General features: G+C 36.2%; 2 non-coding genes across 2 annotated transcripts; both read left to right on the forward strand.

The window, feature by feature from the left end:
• The first annotated feature begins 233 nt into the window (after positions 1-233).
• Positions 234-305, forward strand: TRNAQ-UUG (transfer RNA glutamine (anticodon UUG)). The gene has a single exon. It is a non-coding gene; the product is annotated as a tRNA-Gln (tRNA).
• Positions 306-9,918: 9,613 nt separating this feature from the next.
• Positions 9,919-9,990, forward strand: TRNAQ-UUG (transfer RNA glutamine (anticodon UUG)). The gene has a single exon. It is a non-coding gene; the product is annotated as a tRNA-Gln (tRNA).
• Positions 9,991-24,139: the final 14,149 nt, after the last annotated feature.

A 24,139-nucleotide genomic window follows, 5' to 3' on the forward strand; every position in this document is an offset into this window, starting at 1 on the left:
AATAATAATTTATTTGTTTAAGCAGTTAATAATAATAATAATAATAATAATAATAATAATAATAATTAGATCGAATTCAGTATGATTTTTATTTAAACAACTGTCTTTTCTGGTGCATTTAATTTTTCCATAAAACTTTAAAACTTACCATCTTTGTTAATAAAGTTTAGCTAAAATTTTTCAGTTTCACGTATTCAAATAAAAAGAGTGTAAACAGACATAAAACAGTTGTCGGTTCTATGGTGTAGTGGTTAGCACTTTGGACTTTGAATCCAGCGACCTGGGTTCGACTCCCGGTAGGACCCTTGTTACACGCTAGTTTCACAAACTTGAATTAATAAGAATCTTCTGTCTTTCGATTTGGGTGTGTTGACTATTCAACAATAATTGGTTTTTGTTCTACGTTAGAAGTCGCCTACATTTGGTTGGTTAACGATCGGTTTACCACTAGTTTCTGGCATTGAGTTCTTTGTCATTGGAAGAAGATTGGTGGTCATGGGCTCATGATGCTTTAGGAGAACTTTTAGTTAAAAAAAACTTAAAGCTAGGTTGTTAGCTGTGAATTACGTTGATATATACTAAGTTTTTGTTTGATTGGAATTGAGTTCCAAAAAAATGTGGGCATTCAAGCTTTGGGGGCTAGAAGTGTAAGACCCCGAATCCCGAGAATCCTACAGTTGGTGATCATACACGAAACTTACAAAATTTTTAAACTCAAAACAATTCATTCCATTTCAAAAACCAACTCAGAGTATAAGTCAGCGGAAAAATCATAATTACTAAAAAAAGTTCCCAAAACCCTGGAATTATACCAAAACCAAATTTCAATGTATTAAGTATTAATTGAAAAGGACAATGTTCAGTAACAAAACCTTACTACTAGATATGCCTTTAACCGTCCCAGTAGCATCTAGCACGTCCAAGCGGTAAGCATCCTCGTCCTAACCTGAAACTCACACTAACATACACACAAAGTCAGCTCAAGCTGAGTGAGTTCAAGTTTTTATAATTGTCATTTATAATAATCATTTCAAGAGTTTCAAAAATAAGACGTGATACCTAAAATAGAAAACTTAATGGGGAACAAACTGTGTTAACTTCGGATGGAGAAAAACGTGTACCTAGGTCTGAATCAAACTGTGGCCTAACTAGCTAATGGATTGAATGAATTCAAGACACCGGTCTCTAAAGATGACACGACTAAGGATCGCTCGGGCTCACTGGATCACCTCTCGGTCTCACTTAATAAACCCTAACTACTCAAAATCGGCTAAAACAACCAAACTGGAAAACAATTGCTAACGTGTTCTAATGTTGACTCACCTCTCGGTCTCACCAACACTCAACCCTAATGGCAATGAATACTACACAACCAAGGATACATAAACAATTCGACTTAAACCAAAATAGATCAACTAGTCGCTCAAAACACCTAAACCTGACAAGAAACGAACTCGCTCTCGCGCAATCCTTAATCTAGCATGCAAAGGTAATGAGACGACCCTAACTTCTTATCACCTCTTGGTCTCTAATAAGGTGCCTAACCGCTATACTTTAACCTCAAATTCACGCAACAAAACCCTACGGTTGTACCTACCGCAAACAAACCCTAAACACAAAGTCTAGAATCAAACAATGCACCGATCAATCAACACAAAACTATTTAACCGACACACGGGGTTTATGCAATGAATCACCAAAATTTCCAGCCCTTAAACACAACCTATTTCATGTCTAAATCAAACTTTACAATAACAATTAACATCTATCAATCAAACAATCCAACAAGCTCATTAAACACTAACAATTATCATCATTCCTAGGTAGAACTAACAAGTTTAGCCGAGAATCATAATTGGACAACAGCTAGCATTCAATAAGAACATCATATAACTCATATCAATCATCTCAAAATTCATTCAACAATCAATAACAATCATAAACACTTCAATCTTTAACATAATTGCAAAACTATGTAATCAATTGAACAAGAAATAAAGATGATGAACAATGTGAAAGATGAAATGATATGGATGTTTATGGGCTGCTCCCGGCTGATGTAAACTAATGGTGAATGATCCCGAGCCTTGTTCCTTGCCTCTTCTTCCTTCCTAAGCCGCCAAGACACCAACCCTAGCCGCCACAAAACTTTTTTCCTTTCCTTCTTCCCTGCTGCAGTTTCGATCGGCCAAGGCTAGGGGTGTTAGGGTTTTTTTTTTTTTTTTATATATATATTATGATATAATGTAAGACTTGGGCCTCCATGATGCTTATGGGCCAGGATTTGAGCTTGGTCATGAAATCGTATGCGTAAAAGTCCATTAAGCTCCTCGAAAATCTCGGTTTCTTTCTTTGTTTCACCCAAAACCTACAAGATAATACAAACTGTGTAAAACCTATATTAAACAAGTTAAAACACATAAAATACAATACAATACATATAAAAAAGGCGCAAAAATAAGTGTGTTTTACAACACATCATACTCTAAACTAGTTTTTAAAATGCAATGGGTTGCCTTGAGTTTAAAAGAAAATTTTGTTAAGTTTTGGGAATCTTGGCACTTATTATTCCGCTGTTATTTACTCTGAATCAGTTTTAAATAAAACAAAATTTTTCTTGGTTTTAAATTTTTATAAGTTTCTTGTATGATTACCAACTGTAGGATTCGGGTCTTACATGCTAGTTGAGTGCCACGTGGAAACCTTGTCTTGCTTTAATAGTATAGTAAGATTTGAACCCAAACCTAATAGAACAAACATTCTCATAATCTTTTTTTCGATTCTCACAAACACTTTAAGTCGACAACAATAGCAATGATTTGTTGTAAAACACACGTATTTTCCGCACCTTTTATCTATGTTTTTGTATTACATTTTATGTGTTTTAACTTGTTTTAGATAGGTTTTACATAATTTTATTCATATTGTGGGTTTTGGGTGAAAGAAAGAAAGAAACCGAGCTTTTGGAGTAGTTTACGAGCCTTTTACGCATACGTTTTCAGGTAAAAACTCAAGGCCCGGCTCGTATGCATCATGGAGGCCCAAATTTTATATTATATTATAATATATAAAAAATAAAAAAACCTTAGGGGGCTGGACAGCAGCCGATCGCAGCAGGCAGCAGGAAGTAAGCAAGGGAGAAATCTTTTTTTGGCTAGGGTTTGAAGGTTGTGGCGGCTAGGGAAGGAAGAAGACACAAGAACCAAGCCTCGGGATCATTCACCACTGTTTTTTACAGCCGAGAGCAGCCCCGGAACATCTCATATCCTTACATCTTTTCTATTGTTCATACACTTTTAGTTTCTTGCTTAATTGTTGAATTGTTTTGCAAGTACTTGAGAGATTGAATTGTTTATGATTAGAATTGATTGTTGGACGATTGTTAAGATGATTGGTATTAGTTTTATGGAGTTTTTAATGAGTATATGCTGTTGTCCAAATAATATGATAGGCTAATCTTGTTAGTTCTACCTAGGAATGATGATTATTGTTAGTGTTTGATAGGTTTTATGGATTGTTTGATTAATAGACCTTAATTGTTATTGTAAAGTTTGATTTAGACATTAAATAGGTTGTGTTTAAGGGCTGGAAATTTTGGTGATTAATTGCATAAACCCCGTGTGTTGATTGATTAGTTTTGTATTGATTGATCGGTGCATTGTTTGATTCTAGACTTTGTGTTTAGGGTTTGTTTGCGGTAGGTACCACCGTAGGGTTTTGTTGCATGATTATTTGGTTAAAGTACAACGGTTAGACACCTTCTTTGAGACCGAGAGGTGATAAGAAGTAGGGTCGTCTCATTACCTTTGCATGCTAGAATAAGGATTGCGCGAGAGCGAGTCCGTTTCTTGTCAGGTTTAGGTGTTTTGAGCGACTAGTTGATCTATTTTAGTTTAAGTTGAATTGTTCCTCTATCCTTGGTTGTGTAGTATTCATTGCCATTAGGGTCGAGTGTTGGTGAGACCGAGAGGTGATCCTTAATTAGAACACGTTAGCAATTATTTCCCGGTTTGGTCGTTTTAGCCGATTTTGAGTAGTTAGGGTTTATTGAGTGAGCCCGAGAGGTAATCCAGTGAGCCCAAGCGATCCTTAGTCGTGTCATCTTTAGGAACCGATGTCTTGAAGTCATTCAATTCATTAGCTTTTTAGGCCTACAATTTGATTCAGACCTAGGTAAACGTTTTTCTCCATCCTAAGTTAGCACAGTTAGTTTTCCGTTAAGTTTTGTTAGTTAGTCCAGTTAGTTCAGTTAAGTAATTAAAAAGCAAAAATCAATTAAATATTATTCTAAGGTAGGTCTTGTCTAGGATTAGTGATCGTTAGCCTCTTACGTGTCCATATGTTCGATACTCGGACTTCCTAGGTCTATACTACTTGCGATCGGTACACTTGCCGGTTGTATGTGGTTTTAGGATTTTCGTTTTAATAATAAAGCTTAGTTGTGAGGTTCATTATTATAGGGTTATTAGACACACATCAAACAACTTTTTTTATAATCTTCTCGCTCAAGTGTGATGCTTTATATTTAATTTCTTCAGCTCTTTTTTATGTGATTTTGGTTTAGAACTAAAAATTATATTCTTCAAAACTATTTTTATATACGCTCTTTATATTACTGTCTAATTTTATTATCATCAATTTAGTTAGACTTTATTTTTTGATTTTTTTAAGGGCAAATACCATAAAAACCCAACATATTTTCTAGTATTTCTCACAAAAGTCCCTCAATTTAAATTTTGCATATAAAAGTCCTTCAGCTTGTTCATTTTGAATATATAAGTCTTTCAACTCAACTTTTGCATATAAAAGTCTTTCAACTAAACTTTTGCATATAAAAGTCCCTCAACTCAACTTTTGCATATGAAGTAATAACAAGATCTTCATCTTCAATGTCCATTGATGACGAGTATTACAATTCATAATCTTCATGACTTGGTTCATAAGTATTATCACTATAGAGGAAGGATCTAATGAGAAATATGTTTCTTGTGAGAATGGTAAGAACCAATCACATGCCACCAAATAGAAATTAATAAATAAATAGAAAAGGGTACTATTGTAATTAACAAAATCAAAGTCCAGCCCATTCCTATTTTTATGAAACATGCAGCAATAAGTAGTTACAACAAACCTACCAACACATATACGAGGATAACAACACAATTTCGGTATGTTTCTTATGTGATTGTGCTAATATAACAACACATATACGAGGATAACAACACATATATGATTTCAGTGTGTTTCTTATGCGATTGTGCTAGTATAACAACACAATTTCAGCGTGTTTCTTATGTTATGTTGACCAATGTAGTGTTATACAATGCACAATTTCAGTGTGTTTCTTATGTGATTGTGCTAGTACAAAAACACATATACAAGGATAACAACACAAAATTATGATAAAGGGAATATGTCCATTATGTACTGTTATTATTTAAAATGGTGTTGATAACTACTTTTTTAAAATTTGAAAAATATATTAATGATTCTATTCCATAATTGTCGCCATTTCCATTTCCTTTGTATTGAATTGAAATGCCAATTATACCCTTTTTAATAAAGATAGAAGTTGCGTACTTATCAAAATGTAACCACCTCATATACAACCCTTAATTTATATATGGATGGTCAATATCTTTTCTCACTATTTTCATAAAACTTGTTTTCTACTACTGGATCCACACTCAAACATCTACAAAAATAAAGTATTACAAAAATAAAATAAGTATGAAGAAACCATATTATACTATCGTTAATAATAATTTAATATTAACTCGATACTAAGATAGTCATTATACACTAGATAATTAACAAACATACATACGGTCAAATAATCAAATGACATGAAACTAAATAACTATAAAACTTAATATATGAATATTATCAAACAGGAATGTAAGTATCAAAAAGGAAAAAAAATAAACATGAGAATTAAAAATCAAGAAACACAAATAAGTGACATCAAACGAGAAAAATAAACGGTGATATATATATGTTCATTCTTGTGGTTTGATTTCAAGTTTATTTATTAATATATATTCCGATTACATACCTCGTGTCGATTTCAAATTGCAAAAGGTTGCCGATCATTTGTTTCAAGTTCATAACCGTGAGTTGTTGTTTCAATTTACTAGGGTTTATATATAAAAGTTGAGCTGAGAGACTTTCATATGCAAAATTGAGTTGAAGGATTTTTATGTTCAAATTCAACAAGTGGAAAGACATTATATGTAAAAGTCGAGTGGAGTGATTTTTGTGAGCCAAACCAGAAAATATGTTGGTTTTTTATAATATTTGCCCTTTTTTAGCAACCAATTTTTAATCTTCATCCTTTTTTTCCTCTTGTGAGGCTTGAACGTCCGTAATCTTAGCTAGATAATACCTGCACCTTTACCACCACATAGCTGATATATTATATATATATACAATTTGCAACTTTGTGTTGCATAATTGGTTGTATATTCTGCATGGTAAGTTGTACACTGGTTCTCTTGACTTCCACATTACTCTTTTATTGTCCTATTCGCCTGCCCTACCGAGCTCCTCCTTCCGTCCTTCGACCCACGCCGCCTTTCCACAATACTGTTGGGGGGTTTCGTTTCGGTCTATTGAGGACATAGATTTCTGAACCTTAGGCGACGGAGGTGTGGTGTGTTTTGGTCGTTGGCTTTCAAGGGTTTTGTCGATGACAGTTGCGATTTACCGTAGCGACCGTGTCGCTACTCATACATTGTAAACCCCCCCTTTTCCGGCCGACATTATTTGTTTGCGCTGATGGTGGCTTTAGCGATGGTTGCTACAGCTTGACAACCGTTAACCGTCCAAACAAATAATGCATAATGAGAGGTTTTTACATCTCTGGAGACTAACACTTCTGAATTTTAGGGCCGTAATAGTGTTTACATTCATGCGATTTCACGTATCATCATAGCAAACGATTACCTTTTTTGTTTTTCTAGCATCAGCTTAAGGTAACGTGTTCGTTGTTTGTTGGAGTTGTGCCTTCTGATTTAATTGATACTCATTTTCCCAATTTGTGCTTGGTCATTTTTGTTTTGGTTCAATTTCAGCCATAATAGCTTATTGAATTTCAGTTAGGATTTTAGTTCGGGATATGTCTTGGAACATTTTCTTGGACATAAGGTGGATGAGTTCATCTTATACATCATCGGTGGTTATTAATCTTCAACAATCGTTTGTCTTTGTTTCGTACGCTTTCCACTGCTACATCAGCTTACTTTGACCCATCTCCTTGCTGCTTTTGGATATCTTATTCCAGCACCAAGGATTTCAATTTCCACCACTATTGTACAACTTTTGTTCATCAAACAAAACACCATATATAATTGCATAACATCACAAAACACTAAATGCCTTTTATTAATCCATGTGGCGGACCTGAGTCTATTGTTATTTCACCTCTTGAGATCGGTTTATGGCTACAATGATGTTTTGATTTTTGGCGTGGAACGTATGTTGCAGCCATTTTACTGACCTAAGCCTCAGCTTAACATTTTAATATGCGTCTAATTTCATTGTAGCTTCTTCGTGTTAAGTTTTTTTTGTTGCATTTTGAGATTCGTTTATGGTTGTGATGATTATTCGCACTTTGGTGTGGCGACTTATTATGCAACCATGGTGCATGTGGACTTGAGCCTATTGTGATTAAACCTTTTGAGATTTGTTTTATGGTTATGACAATACTTCCGTTTTGGCATAGCAATGTACATTGTAGCTATGACGATGTATTGACCCTCCAGTTAACAATTTTATATTAATATTAAAGGTTTTTACGCTTCCGCATTCAATTACTCGTAAACGTTTTCATGGTTTTGAAACTTTGTTTTATGGTTTTATTATAACTGATGATTCCGATCCTGTTAGTTCACACCCTCTGACGGTAAAACTCCGTTAGTGGATATTGAGGGTGTGACACTCATAGTCATAATCATTCAACAATTCTACCCATCTTCTCTGCCTCATATTTAGTTCTTTCTGGTCAAAAATATGCTGTAGGCTTTTGTGGTCGGTATATACTGTACACTTGGTGCCATACAAATAGTGCCTCCAGATATTGAGGGCGAAAATAACCGCGCCCAGTTCCAAATCATGGGTGGTATAATTCTTCTCGTGCACCTTTAATTGTCGAGAAGCGTATGCTATGACTTTGTTTCTTTGCATAAGCACACACCCTAAATCTTTCCGGGACGCGTCACAATAAACTACCAGATCATCAGTTCCCTCTGGAAGACTCAGTATCGGGGCTTGGCATAGTTTCTGTTTCAGCAATTGAAAAGCTACTTCTTGATCTTCTCCCCACACGTAATCGCGATCTTTTTGAGCCAAAAGGGTTAAAGGTTGGGCTATGCTTGAAAAGTTAGCAATAAAACGCCGATAATACCCAGCTAAACCCAAAAATTGGCGAATTTCTTTTGGTGACTTTGGGGCCTGCCAATTTTTAATGGCTTCAATTTTGCTCAGGTCTACATGAATACCGTGTCGGTTAACAACGTGCCCTAGAAATTGTACTTCTTGTAGCCAAAATTCACATTCTGACAGCTTGGCATACAACTTTTCCTGCTTCAACAGCTCCAAGATAGTTCGTAAATGTTGTTCGTGTTCCTCCTTGGTTTTCGAATATATCAAAATGTCATCTATAAAAATTGTTTTCTACTGGTTTTCGAACAACCCTTAATTTATATATGGATGGTTAATATCTTTTCGCACCATTCTTACATAAAAATTGTTTTCTACTGGATCCACTCTCTAACATCTACAAATATAAAGTATTACAAAAATAAAATAAGTATGAAGAAACCATATTATGCTATCGTTAATAATAATTTAATATTAACTCGATACTAAGATAGCCATTATACACTAGATAATTAATAAACATACATACGGTCAAATAATCAAATGACATGAAACTAAATAACTATAAAACTTAATATATGAATATTATCAAACATGAATGTAAGTATCAAAAAGGAAAAAATAAACATGAGAGAATGAAAAATCAAGAAACACAAATCAGTGACATCAAACGAGAAAAATAAACGTTGATATATATATGTTCATTCTTGTGGTTTGATTTCAAGTTTATTTATTAATATATATTCCGATTACATACCTCGTGTCGATTTCAAATTGCAAAAGGTTACCGATCATTTGTTTCAAGTTCATAACTGTGAGTTGTTGTTTCAATTTACTAGGGTTTATATATAAAAGTTGAGTTGAGAGACTTTTATATGCAAAATTGAGTTGAAGGATTTTTATGTTCAAATTCAACAAGTGGAAAGACATTATATGTAAAAGTTGAGTGGAGTGATTTTTGTGATTACGCACTTTGGTGTGACGACTTATTATGCAACCATGGTGCATGTGGACTTGAGCCTATTGTGATTACGCCTTTTGAGATTTGTTTTATGGTTATGACAATACTTCCGTTTTGGCATAGCAATGTACAATGCAGCTATGACGATGTATTGACCCTCCAGTTAACAATTTTATATTAATATTATTATGGGCCTGCCGCAACGCACGTGTGCCCGAATACTATTGTTTCTTTTCACTATTTCACCCCGCTGCAACGCACGGGGTCGAAAATTCTAGTTATATATAAGTGCGATCCCATAACCTAAAATAATTAATATATAAAGATGTCCCCAAAAACTATTCTATTATTAACCATAAATAACATAATAATAATTTATTTGTTTAAGCAGTTAATAATAATAATAATAATTAGATCGAATTCAGTATGTTTTTTATTTAAACAACTGTCTTTTCTGGTGCATTTAATTTTTCCATAAAACTTTAAAACTTACCATCTTTGTTAATAAAGTTTAGCTAAAATTTTTCAGTTTCACGTATTCAAATAAAAAGAGTGTAAACAGACATAAAACAGTTGTCGGTTCTATGGTGTAGTGGTTAGCACTTTGGACTTTGAATCCAGCGACCTGGGTTCGACTCCCGGTAGGACCTTTTTTACACGCTAGTTTCACAAACTTGAATTAATAAGAATCTTCTGTCTTTCGATTTGGGTGTGTTGACTATTCAACAATAATTGGTTTTTGTTCTACGTTAGAAGTCGCCTACATTTGGTTGGTTAACGATCGGTTTACCACTAGTTTCTGGCATTGAGTTCTTTGTCATTGGAAGAAGATTGGTGGTCATGGGCTCATGATGCTTTAGGAGAACTTTTAGTTAAAAAAAACTTAAAGCTAGGTTGTTAGCTGTGAATTACGTTGATATATACTAAGTTTTTGTTTGATTGGAATTAAGTTCCAAAAAAAGGTGGGCATTCAAGCTTTGGGGGCTGGAAGGGATAGATTACCATCGTTGGTGGCTTTAGCTAGAACAATATAAGTGTCAAATCATAATTTAGAGGAGTGCCTTGTTTGTGAAGAGCGAGTTGAGACCGTAGACCATCTTTTTGTTAATTTTAGTTTAGCGCAAGCTGCACGGCAGATTCTATCTCATGGTTGAAGCTCCCATCAATATGTGCCTTAATCCTTACCTTGTTGTTGATGTTTATGTAGGGATCGCAATGACTTCATAAGGGTTGTTCGTAAAACTGGTAGGGATCGCACGATTCTTGAGAAAACAGGACTTCGGAACTTCACGACGATCGGGCACGCTCCTCAATACTAAGTGTGTGTGTACGTGGAGGTATTTTAGGGATGAAGGAGCTTCAAACCCATAGCTCCCCTTTTATAGGCAAATTTTGGCCTCCATCGCGTAGCGCGATGGGGCTTCTCTGTGGCCATCGCATAGCGCGACGCCGCAATTCATATTATCTCACCACTTGGTTGGACACGTGGATTCGGTTACTTAATGTGGTCATCGTGTAGCGCGATGCCCCCTTCTTCTTTGACCATCACATAGCGTGGCACCCCCTTTTTCTTGATTTTGATGAAATACATCGCGTAGTGCGATAATTGTTACTGCCTTCCCATCGCGTAACGTGATGGGTCTAGAAACCAGAAAAATTATTTTATACCCTCTAAGTTCCAGAATTATCATTTTTAACTCAAACTTAAATAGGGTATTGGATTTTGGAATGAGAAAAAAGTTGGTTGTTTTCTCTTTCTAACTTATCATGAGTTTTTCTTCTTGCTTATTATTATTATTATTATTATTATTATTATTATTATTATTATTATTTTCTTTTTGTATTTTTACATACTCGGTAAAGCTCATGGTGAATTGTAGCTACACTTGACGTGAATGATCTCGGTGATTTTCTTGTGGGTAAAAATACATATGTAGGTGCTTTTGGATCGTTGCAAGAAATTCTTGAACTTCCTAAAAGGCATAATGTTTCTAAGAAGTTGGAGTAGATGAGTGCTACTATTAGGTCTGTAAACAAATCGAACGTTCGGTGTACTATTCGTAAACCGTTCGGTGGGAAGTTCGTTTATGTTCGTTTATTTAATAAACGAACGAACATGAACAAAAAATTTGTGTTCGTTTAATTAAATGAATGAACATGAACACATGTTCCGTTCATTCATTTATGTTCATGAACGTCCGTTTATGTTCCTTTATTTATGTTCGCTTATGTCTGTTTATTTATGTTCGTTTATGTATTAGTATAAAATAATTAAATATTATCTAGATAGGCCATCTGCTTAAAGGTTTTATATTTGTTAATTTGTGTTCATTTAAGTGTTTTCATTTAATTTCGTTTATGTTTGTTTGTGTTCATTTACATTTGTTAATGTATGTTCGTTTATCTTTGTTTGATTGTGTTCGTTTAGATTTTAAACAAACAAACAGAATTGTCCTTTTTGAAATAAACGAACCTGAACATAAATATTTATTTGATTAAGTGTCCGTGTTCTTTTAAAGTTAAATGAACGAACATGAACATGCCCTTATTCGTGTTCATTCAATTCGTTTCCAGGCATTCATTATTCAGATTGATGAATACATCAGTTTTAATCTCTCGGCTCTGCTGAATTTTATTTGTGTTCGTTTATGTTCGTGAACCATTCGTGAACACATTAATTTCCTTAATGAACGAACACGAACATAAAATCTCGTTCGGTAAGTGTTCGTGAACACATTATTTTCTTAATGAACGAACATAAACAAAGCCTTGTTCGTATTCATTTGGTTCGTTTACAGCCCTAGCTGCTATACTGGCATAAGGCAGATTCAGAGTTTAAGGAAGGTGGGCCAAGGCCTACGTACTGGCCCAATCCGAAGATAAAAAGTATACAATTTTTTTGGTTATTAACCCAAAGTTCAACTCTTATGGGCCACCCTGAGATAGGATATAATTAGTTAGGTCCAGGATAGCCGTTCAGGAAAAATTAAAATGAAAAAAAGTTAGGTCCATCATACAAGATAAGTTTGACATATAGAAGTATAGAACTGATCTTGATCACTTTTTTTTTCTTAATATGTTATTTCTAAATGATATACTAGTAAGATATTAAATGGACTCTCTTAAATTAGTAAAAGGAAAGTTTGCACTCAATTCTAATTACGAGCATGTATCATTATTGGGGGTCATTTTATCTTCAGCGTAATCCTGACGAGTATTCTGACGGCTGAGATTTTTAACTAGCTCCGGTATCCTGAACTAACCTATTATAGATTATATTTATTTTTGCTTGCAGGCTACTCAAGTCCATAACAGCTCACAACGGCTAGATGACTAATTCGCACCCAAATTTTGGAGAACCAGTTGAGCTGCACATGGGGAGAAGAACAAGCCCACCAACAGTCAATAGAGCTAAGGTTCCTGGATTTATAGGAATGTTATTTTTTTTCTATATAATGAGTCTTTTGCAAACGATAGAAGACACAATATACTCACCCATGACACTACACTATGTATTCTAGAGGTAGTTTGCAATCACTTCTCAAGCTATAATCACCTTTTCACAATCAAAACATTGAGGTAGGGGATAATTTTCCTCTCCCGAGGTTTTTTCAAAGGATCCTCACCAGGATCTAAGGCTTTTCCTCGTTATATTGTTGTGTCAAACCTTTACTTTTACCGCATTTACTTACCGTATATTTGAAGAACACTCTACCTCACTTAATGAATTTGTTCAATTATTGTTTTGGTATTTTTTGACAAAAAATAGTTTGACACCCACCATGGGGCAAGTGGTGTTTTTCATCTTCAAATCCATCCTTAAATTCATTTTAAACCATTACCTTACAAAATTATATTCAAAAATAGCTTCTAAACCCAAATTTGCTTCTTCCTCCATGCCGTCCGCAAATTCCGAAGTCTCTCAACCACTTCCTCTTCCACTTGCTGCCCAGAGAAAAGCGACCAATGCCAGCATCAACATCTTAAGAGCCGAAGGAACAAGTGGCATACCTCCTCCTACAACAAGGCCTTCAACCGGTGTGCCGACTCAAGGAGCGGGGTCTTCTAACACGAGACCTGTTCTCATGTGTAACAATGATATACTTGATATTTTAATATATATGAAGGAGCACATGGACACTCAGAGGAAATCAAAAATTCCATCATGAGGGAGCTCCGGGATATCCGGGCACAATGAAAGAAGCCGGCGGAGGAATCCTTCACTCCATTGCACCCAAGAGCCTTGAATTTTGAGGTGTCAGATCCCAGCGGAATCTCTATGATGATTCCCTACCCATTCAACCAGCAACAAGAACAAGTGATCCCATACAAAATACGAGGAGTGCTGTCATGTAAGGCCCCGAACCCGGTAGCCTTACTTTAGCGTCGGATTTACTTATAAACACAGTTCTTACAAATCAGAGTTCATTAAAACTTTCGCGGAATATAAAAACTTTCATGAAACGTTACAACAATCCAAAACTTGCCTTAATTAAACATTCTTGTCTTTCAAAATAAACGTCAATTACATTAAAACATCTTGGGTCTTCAAATGCCAGTCTCCTATTCGCCCACCATGTGCCCGCTCAAGCTATTGTCTCATTCTACTCACCTGCGTGCATACTAAAAGTCAGCTACGCTGAGTGAGTTCTAGTTAATCGGACGCCATACAATACATACACATACATACATATCCGAAGATACATATCCATACCTAACTAGTTACCCTTCTGTTCTACATACATACTTACTACCATACATACATACATATCTACAATCACTAACCTCAGTCTACTGAGAGTACGTTCATAGTCCGCCGTCTATACCTGTACTCAAGGTCGTGAACACGTAAAAGGTCCGCAGTCCTTACCTATGTTCACCATTTATGGTACGTGCAAGGTCCGCAGTCCTTCCCTATACCATCCTACATCCACAACACGTACAAGGTCCACAGTCCTTCCTTATGTTGCAACCTAAACCATAGCACGTACGAGGTCCGCAGTCCTCCCCTATGCTACCACAATACAAATACAGCACGTATAAGGTCCACAGTCCTTTCCTATGCTGATGCCTATCTATAATACGTATAATGTCCGCAGTCCTTAACTACGTTGTCGTCTATTATCTGTAACACGTATAAGGCCCACCGTCCCTATCTAAGTTTACATCTATCATCTACATTACGTATAAGGCCCGCAGTCCTTAACTACGCCATCACCAGCCGAGTCTATGTCCTACAAAAGCTAGAGGGATTTGCCATCCTAACTTACTATGTCGAACGTAGAACTCACATACCATTCGTGTACCTGTATACACATACTTCACATATACAATAATTACATTATAGCATAAGAACACTCTAGGCGTTCTTTACATCATTCATTTAACAACCATACCTCTTGTCGATACGTGCAATATCCGAAGATCGTTCACGCCCCGACAAGTATTCATTTGTAATGTTCACACATCTTCGATATATAATATCCGTACCTTTATTTTTGACCTGACAGTACGCGCAATATCCGAAGATCATTCGCGTACCGACAAGCAATCATTCATACCCATCACATATATCACATATGGCATACACTTATCACTTAGGATAAATGTATTAACAACACATCGAGTATGCACACAGCCCCGAAAACATAACACATAAATGGGGCTAGAAACTCACCTGAATCCTGATACGCTCTCCGTTAATCGTTATTCCCTTCTTGAGCTGTGCACGGCTAACTGTATAATATTTACATGTATCAATTAACTACTACTACTCATGTTGTATTTCTATCTTTATACAACCCACGACGAACGGGGGTCCGGGGGCAGCGCCCCTGGCAGCGGGGTCTAGGGGCGGCAGCCCCTAGCAGGGTCCAAGGGGCAGAGCCCCTGGCTGGGGTCGAGCTGTCTTAACACATTTTCCATTAGGTTTTTAATTTATTTTCTAATTGAACTTGACTTTAGGCGAAGTTAAACCTTAGGCGAACTTAGCTTTAGGCGAAGTTAAACCTTATGCGAACTTAGCTTTAGGCGAAGTTAAGCCTTAGGCGAACTTAGCTTTAGGCGAAGTTAAGCCTTAGGCGAACTTAGCTTTAGGCGAAGTTAAGCCTTAGGCGAACTTAGCTTTAGGCGAAGTTACCAGCTAGGCGAACTTGGCCGTAGGCGAAGTTAAGCTTTGAAGGCGAAGTTAAGCTTTGAAAGCGAAGTTACCAGTTTGCAGGCGACGTTATCAGTTTGCAGGCGAAGTTGCCCAGTTCGCAGGCGAAGTTGCCCAGTTCTGCTACGGGTTTGGTTTTTATCAAGCATTTTGGCGATTTTAATACCCTTGTTATGGTTCGACATCACCCACTAACGTTCCCTAACCATTTCGTTCGTATATATATCCCGTATATACTATAAAGCTTGGATCTTTAAGCTTAAGGACATTCAATAAAACATAAACTTTAAAGGTCAAGAACATACCTTTTGTGCTCGTTTGGATCTCGTTTAACTTGTTTAATCACAACTAATCGTTTATTCTCTCTCGGATCTTGCTCGTTTCTCTCCCTCGGCCACCGGCCATATATGGCGGTGTGTGGTGTGTGTGTGTTTTGGAGTGTGTAGAGATTATGATGGAAATGAAATGAGGGTTTAGGGTTTTAGGTTGGTTTAGGGGATATTTATATCCCTTAAAGCCCATGGACCTAAAGCCCATTCTCATTTAACCCATCTCAATTAATCTAAATCCATGATCCGTTCTTTACTCGATATTAATTAATTAATAACGCGGAAATCACTAAACGTAACTTTCTTTATTCAACATTATAAATTTTAGGATGTTACATGTCATAAGGGATTTTGCCGTTGTTCCCGGATCCTCAGCTAGGAATCTTGATGCTGGTAACTCTAATAATAACTTTGATTTGTTTGTGACTAACCTTGATGCTTCGCAGGATTCCGGTAATAGTCCAATGGTGCAGAAGGAATTGCAAAAACTCAAGGAGTTATCTCCAGCATTCCTAGGATAGTCCAGCCGATTCCAGAAGTGGCTTCGAGCAGTCACAGGATCTCGAGATTCGCACCCCCCATATGTGATGCCGAGATCCCAAAACGACTCCAAACTCTAAGCATGAAGCCGTATGATGAAACTGTTGGATTTATGGACTGGTTTGGGTAAGTCAATGCGGCCAACCGAATTATGACCTGTGAAAGTTACACCATAAGGTAACGAACAAATCACCCGATTAAGTTAGTTAACCGAGATGGACACTTTAATTAGACAAAATAACATGGAGTGGGCTTTAGAGTTAGAGATGGACTTAATGGCCTGTTGGGTTTAACTAATTAAGATTAGTTTAACCTAATTTGTGGTTATAAAATATATGATATTATAAAACCCTAACATCCCAACATAAGTTCATAATTCTCTCTTCCTCCACCCCAAGCCACCGGACAGCCACCGCCCGCCTGCCACCGCCTGATGCTGTGTTGTCCGCCGACTTCAGCCGCCACCTGCCACTGCTGCTCGCTGCCCTGTCGCACCAGTCACCACCACCACCACTGCACCGCCATCGCCGGTCGTTTGTCTCATTGTATTATTAACCGAGGTAAACTTAAATATATTGTCAATTTAAATTGACAATATATTTATTAACCAAGGTAAACTTAAATATATTGTCAATTTACAATTTATATTTATTTGTTTGACTCGTACTTGTATTTTTTGTAACCGGATCCTGTATGGTTCATAAAAGTGATGATTATTGGTTTTAATATTCCGTTGCGTAATCCTTTATTAATATGATTAATAAATATGAAACCTTTTAATTAAAACCGGGTTTAATTGTTAGACCGTTGGTTGATCATCATTGGAACCCAATAGTGATATCAGAGCCCTGGTTACAACATACAAGTCGAATCCGGTATTTTCACCGGTTCTACATCATAAACTTCAAGGTAGTTGAAGGTTTTGATCTAGATAAAATTTTAGGGCAGTTTTGGTTTGGTCAAATTTTATTTATTTTATTTGACCAAAATATTTCCCGACTTTATTTTTGTTGAATATGTAAATCTGGCCCGACCTTGTTTATTTGGTTGAATGATTTTGTTTTTGGCCATATGGATGGTTCAAAAGTTGTAATTATTCTTCGGTCTTATTTTATGGTTTTTGGCTACCTTGATGGTTCAAAATTGTAATAGATAGGGTTAGTTATTCGTTACTTGTATTAGTTGAATTTTTTAATGAAGAAGACTCGAAGGAAAACCGAGGACGAGCTCACGGAGTTCTTGAAATCAGTGGGAGTTACCAAAGATGATGGGATGCACCAGGAGTCCATCCTTGTGGTTTTGATTGTGTTATGACCCCTTGACCCGATTGATCTTGCTAATAGGCTCTAGCAAGACCAATCACTAATCTTGGTCATTTAAGATTTACAAATTCTTGTTTTCTATTGTGGTTGCTTGCTTCATTATAATAGGTTATAATACCACTAACCTAATACCAAATATTTTAAAATAAATTAACCAATTATGTTTTTGCAAATTAAACTTTATTTAATTTTCAAAAACTAATAACTTTATAGATTTCTCTATTAACTTAAAATAATTGGTGATATCGCGACAAACTTAGTTTTAATAGGTTATATAAAACTAATTGTCCTGAGATGAAAGGGTTCATCAAGTTGTCCCGATTAATACAGTAAAATTGGACTTTACTCTATTCGGTAATATTTAAAATTAATCCCAATTTTAAAATCAATAGTCTATGTCATCCTACTATAAGCCACACTTGAGGCATTTTGCAAAACTTTTTGTGTTTGGAGCTACAGCACCGCACTTGATTTGTAGCCTATCCCTTCAAGGTGAAACGGTTTCGTTGACACATCTGGCCCTTTCATGAGTGACTATACTAGGCCGACTATTACTTTACTCTCCTGTTACGTGCTAGAGTTGTCTGGAGACTAATGTGGGCAAAAATGAGGCTAAATGTATCTACTTGGCAATAGTTAGGCCTCAAAACCGAGAGTTGTGCTTTATTCACAATTGGCAATCACTGTCTGTCTGCCTAACCACTTGCTAATGTTGTGTGCTACAGCTGCCATTAGTAACTGGAAGCCAGATTCTCAAGTTCCTATTTTATTTGTGTTATTGGGTCAATGAGAATAGGATTAAAACATCGAAAACACTAATTACTTTTGCTTATTTAACAGATGTCAACTGATAATAACTCCTCATTCACCCTCAAGACTATTCTTGAGAAAGAAAAGCTGAATGGCACCAACTTTCTTGAATGGCACCGCAATTTGGTACTTGTTCTCAAGATGGCAAAGAAGCACTGTGTTCTCGATGGACCTGTTCCAATCGAGCCAGAAAACAATACTGCCGCTGCCAAAGAGGCTCTTAACAAGCATATAGACGACTCTGCTGAAGTCATCTGCATTATGCTAGCCACCATGTCTTACGAGCTTGCTAAAGGCATGGAAGATTTTGGTGCCCATGAGATGCTTTAGCAACTCAGGCATGTTCAGAAACAAGCCCGTAAAGAACGCTATAACACCATGAAGCAGCTTATCAGCTGCAGAATGGAACAGGGATCATCTGTTGGTGCGCATGTCGTCAAAATAAAAGGGTACATCAAACAGTTGAGGAAACTTGATTATCCCCTGCCAGATGAAATGGCAGCGGATTTCATCTTGAACTCTCTTCCTAGCTCTTACGACCAGTTCGTATTGAATTTCAACATGAATGGCTAGGTGAAGTAAGTGCCGGATCTTCATGGAATACTCAAAATGGCTGAGATGAATATTCCTACTAAGACTAATCATGTTCTCATAGTTCGATCTGCTGGTGTTAAGAAGCCTAAACCCAAAAACCGGGGTAATAACGGTAAAGGCAGGAAAGGGGCTACTGTTACTGCCAAGTCTGCCACTAACACTAACAAGGGTGTCGCAAAGCTACCACCGCCGCCTCCCGAGGAGCGCCAATGCTACAACAAAATGAGACATTGGAAGTGTAACTTTCCCGACTATCTTGTTGAGCTGAAAAGGCAGAGGACCAATGACGAAACCTCCTCTAAAGGTAATTCCATTTACGATATTGAACTTTTCATTTTTTTCTAGCAACACAAGGGTATTTGATACCAGATGTGATTACCACATCATTAATGTCCTGCAGGAGCCTGAAAACTAGAAGAAGCTAAAACAAGGCAGCATGTAACTCATCGTTGGTGATGGGAAGAGAGTCCCAGTTCTTGCAGTTAGCACGTATCGTTTGGCTTGTCCATCTGGCCTTGTAGTTTCTTTGAAAACCTATTTGTTTGCACCTGGTTTGACCTGAAACATTATTTCAGTTTCTTCACTATTTGAATAAGGATTTAATTACGCTTTTGATGGTATTACTATTTCTAACTACTTGAATAATGTCTTTTATTTTGAGGCTAAACCTCGAAATGGTATTTATGAGATTGATGTTCAAATAAACAATAATGTATATAATCTTTCTGAACGTATCAGATCTTGCGTCAATGATACATTTCTATGGCATTACCAACTTAGCCACATAAGCAAGGCACGAGTTAAGAGAATCTAATCCGAGGGATTCTTGAATCCATAGGACCGGACTCTTTTGATGATTGCTGGCAAACTCACCAAATACTCCTTCACTCATAAGAATGAACGAGCAAAGGATCAGCTAGGACTCATACATACTGATGTATGCGGCCCTTTCAGAACCATGTCCAGAAATCATGAAAGATACTTCATTTCTTTTATTAACGATTACAGTCGATATGCTTATGTGTATCTTATGAAACACAAACATGAAACTTTTGGAAAGTTTAAAGAGTTTCAAAATGAAGTGGAAAATCAACTCGAGAAAAATATTAAGATGCTTCGATCAGATCGAGGTGGAGAGTATCTTAGCTCAGAATTCATAAATCATCTAAAAGAGCGTGGAATTGTTTCACAGCTCACTCCGTTCGTCACACCCCAACATAATGTCGTGAGCGAGAGGTGAAATTGAACCTTACTAAACATGGTCCAATCGATGATGTGTAGAACTAACTTGCCTCACTCCTTTTGGAGCTTTACACTTATGACCACCGCCCGCATTGTCAATGTGGCTCCAACTAAAATGGTAAGCAAAACCCCATATGAGATATGGCATGGGTGTAAATCCAATTTGTCTTTCCTTATAGTATAGGGATATGATGCTTATGTCACCAGAGACTCTGATGACAAGCTCGATCCTCGATGTGTAAAAGTTGTTTTCGTCGGATATTATAACCAGAGCAGATATTATTTCTTCCATCCTTATACAAATGTGATTTCTATCAAAAGGAAGGGCCACTTCCTCGAGAATGAAATTCTCTATCGAGGAACTGGAAATAATATTGTTAATCTTGAAGAAATTCAAGAACCAAAAACAACCGCTGAGGAAGTTGGAACGTCTGATCAGTTGTTGCTAATACATCAGAAATAAACGCAAGCGTTCGCAGAAGTAATAGGACTCGCGTACCAAACTCTAAATACCTATGGCATCTAGATGGTCCCGAAGTCCTTTTAGTAGTCGAGTCAAGCGACGAACCTGCTAATTACAAATATGCTATCTTAGTTCCGAAATCCGAGAAATGGCAAGATGCCATGAACACCGAGATGCATTCTATGTGTCACAATCAAGTCTGGAACTTGGTTGAGCTACCCCCCGAATGTCGGGCAGTAGGGAGCAAGTGGGTTTTCAAAAGGAAAATCGACATGCATGGAAATGTATAGACTTATAAAGCACGGCTAGTCACGAAAGGTTTTACTCAAAATCAGGGTATTGACTATGATGAAACCTTCTCGCCCGTTGCTATGTCTAAGTCGATAAGGATATTATGAAAACTTATGAAAATGTAAACAACTAAATATTTGTGGACCCGTTCCTATTGATACAAAATCATTGTACTTGGGTAAATGTATGATCATACTAGATGAGAATAGATGAGTATGAGATGCCAACCACCAAACAAAAAATAAACACTTAAGCACATAGAGCATAATCATAAAGCATGCAATAATCACACATAGACATAAATTGAATTGTGTTTTGAATAGATGAGGAAATAAAACATTAGTAAAGTTAATAAAGTATACATGCTACCCCTAAAATATAAAAGTTTGAAAAAGGGGGTATGTAAACTCACCTTGACGAGTAGATTAACGAAGGTGAGATGACGATGAAATTAAGATAAAAGCGTTTGAGTTCCTCGGGATACGTCGACAAAAGTTCCTAGTTATTAACGATAATACAATTTAGTTACAGCGGAATTATTACAATTACAAGACATATGACGGATTTGGTATTCGGTCGGGTTTAAGTAAAATTTTAATTAAAAATATTATTAGTTTGAATATCATTAAATTTTGTAAAATATATGTAATTAGAGAACATAACAATTAAAATAATGTGACACAACTTTAGCGGTTTCTAACCGGTTCTAAAAGATTTTGAGGCCTTTAGGGTTTAAACTATTATTATTATTATTATTGTTATTATTATTATTACTTATTATAATTATTACTATTACCATTATTAGTATTAATATTTTATATTTATGATTGATACATAAAATGAGAAAAACCAATATTTCATAACAAAATTTATACATAATATCTATCTATATATGTTTTGATGGGAGAACATAACGTAAATTTATTGATAAATAAAGTTTATACATAAGGATTTATATTAACGGAAAGATTATTTGAGGCTATAAGCTAGCTCGGTTTAATAAGCATCGTATATGCATATATATGTAGTATAGTTGTAATAATATCAAGAAAAGTTCCTTGCGTATTAATTATATCATTATTAAAGGTTTAAAAATAAAAGGAAATAAAACAAGAAATGGTTATTTAGTGTAGTGTAGGTGTAATAATATCAAAAAATGATAAAAAGGAAGGTTAAAAAAATATAACAAGAAAACTGGGCCTGGGGGACTCGAACCCGCGCCCCAGGCCGGTTCAAAGGGTTTACGCATATGCACCTGCCACTAGGGAAGGTGTCTAACTTGTTTAGTAATATGAAAGTTATTAAATATAACCAGAACCCATTGATCTTCCCTAACCCAAATAACCCTACAAACTGGTTTGGTTCCATTTGATCAAAGTTAAACGTTATTGATTAAAATTTGGTTTGGGGTTAAGATTACCGGTTAAGAAATGAACTCAAAGCATTATTCAATTACCGTTATGGATGACAAATTAATGGAGAACGGGGTCTAGGGCTTGCGGCTTGACTTAGATCTTGAAACAGGTCTTGACGGCCTGGTTTGTTGTAATTAGGCTAGGGCTTATAGTCGTGATGGTGTAAGGATTGTGTGGACGAGTTTAATTGAATTGAAATAGTGTATTTATAGGTGAATCGGGTCTAGGTCAACCGTGACTCCAAGGTTGATGAAACCACTGTATATTAGCTGTTAATTAACATAATTACACAATGTTCGACGCGTGATTGATCAATTCCCATGTATATGATGTCAGTTTCGTGGATTCCGGCATAATTGATGGATCAAAAAGAAAGGGGGCGGGGTGGTAATGGCTGGCGACGGGTAAAGGAGGAGGGAAAGGGTTTGAATAAAATGTTTTTGCAATATAGTCCTTAAACTTTAGGATTGGGTGCAGAAGTGGGTAAAAAGTTAGTTTAAGGGTATTTTTGTACACCATTCATAGTTAATATCAATAATAAAAAAATAATAATAAACGGGTCGAGTTTCGGGTATTAAAATTTACGAATGTTACAAGTACGACGATGGTTTCTTAGGGAAGACATTTTGCGAGGACCAAAGATGAAATTTTATAAGATGAAGGGCAAGTTGTGTAAATTTCATGAGTTGATGTAAAATAATGGAGGATTGAAATTCAAATAAATGGTGCTAGTGACTTATCATAACTTGAGGATGAGTCGAGATTATCTAGACAAATAAACAATGTTTACTTAAAAATTAAAATTAAAAACAAAATTTTATTGGGTTCGGCTTTCCACGGGCTTTCCATGGTAGCTAGAGAACCCAAATTAAATAACAAAAACACCCCATGAGTTGGGACTCCCATAAGCTTTCCATGGCAATTTAAATGGCTCAACTACATAATGCAGTATAAATTTATGAATTGGGCCTCCCATAAGGATTCCATGGTATGTTAAATGGCCCAACAAATTAATGAATTGTCAAAACAATTGGGTTGGTCGGCCCATGAGCGTTCCATGGCATTTTAACTAACCAACTAAATAACGAATTATCAAAACAATTGAGTTGATCGGCAATGAGCGTTCCATGGAATTTTAACTGATCCAACTAAATAATGAATTAACAAATTCGAATATGAGTAGTTGGAGTGTCTCGTGAACCACCACCGACGATAACCTTCCAACAGAATATCAAATCAAAAACGGGTTGAAAAATGGATAGTTGGAGTGTCCATGGATTGACATGGGTTTTCACCCAACTAAACACTTTTAAAATAATCATATACATATTGGAATTTTTTTTGAATTTTAGCCACGAATCAACGTGAATTTGGTTTTTATCTAAGGAATGTAGCCGTTTAACCGGTTACGTTGACCACTTAAAGTTCTGGTTGTATTACATTTGATCCGCTTTGGCCTATGAGATCGAGTGCTGTGGCCGGGTTACCGTCTAGGAAAGGAATATCATCTTTTCTTTGATTATCGGAATCGTTTTGCCAAGGCCCGACTCGCAGTTCTCTCCCCCTTCAAGTTACTACGAGAACTTGTCATACTCTATTGCTTTAAAGTGAAGGAGTAAAAATAAAACAAGTTAAT

The sequence above is a fragment of the Bidens hawaiensis genome, unplaced genomic scaffold, assembly GCF_021521415.1.
Source record: "Bidens hawaiensis isolate Kalapana, Puna unplaced genomic scaffold, B.hawaiensis_p1.1 tig00002572_1, whole genome shotgun sequence".
NCBI lineage: Eukaryota > Viridiplantae > Streptophyta > Magnoliopsida > Asterales > Asteraceae > Bidens > Bidens hawaiensis.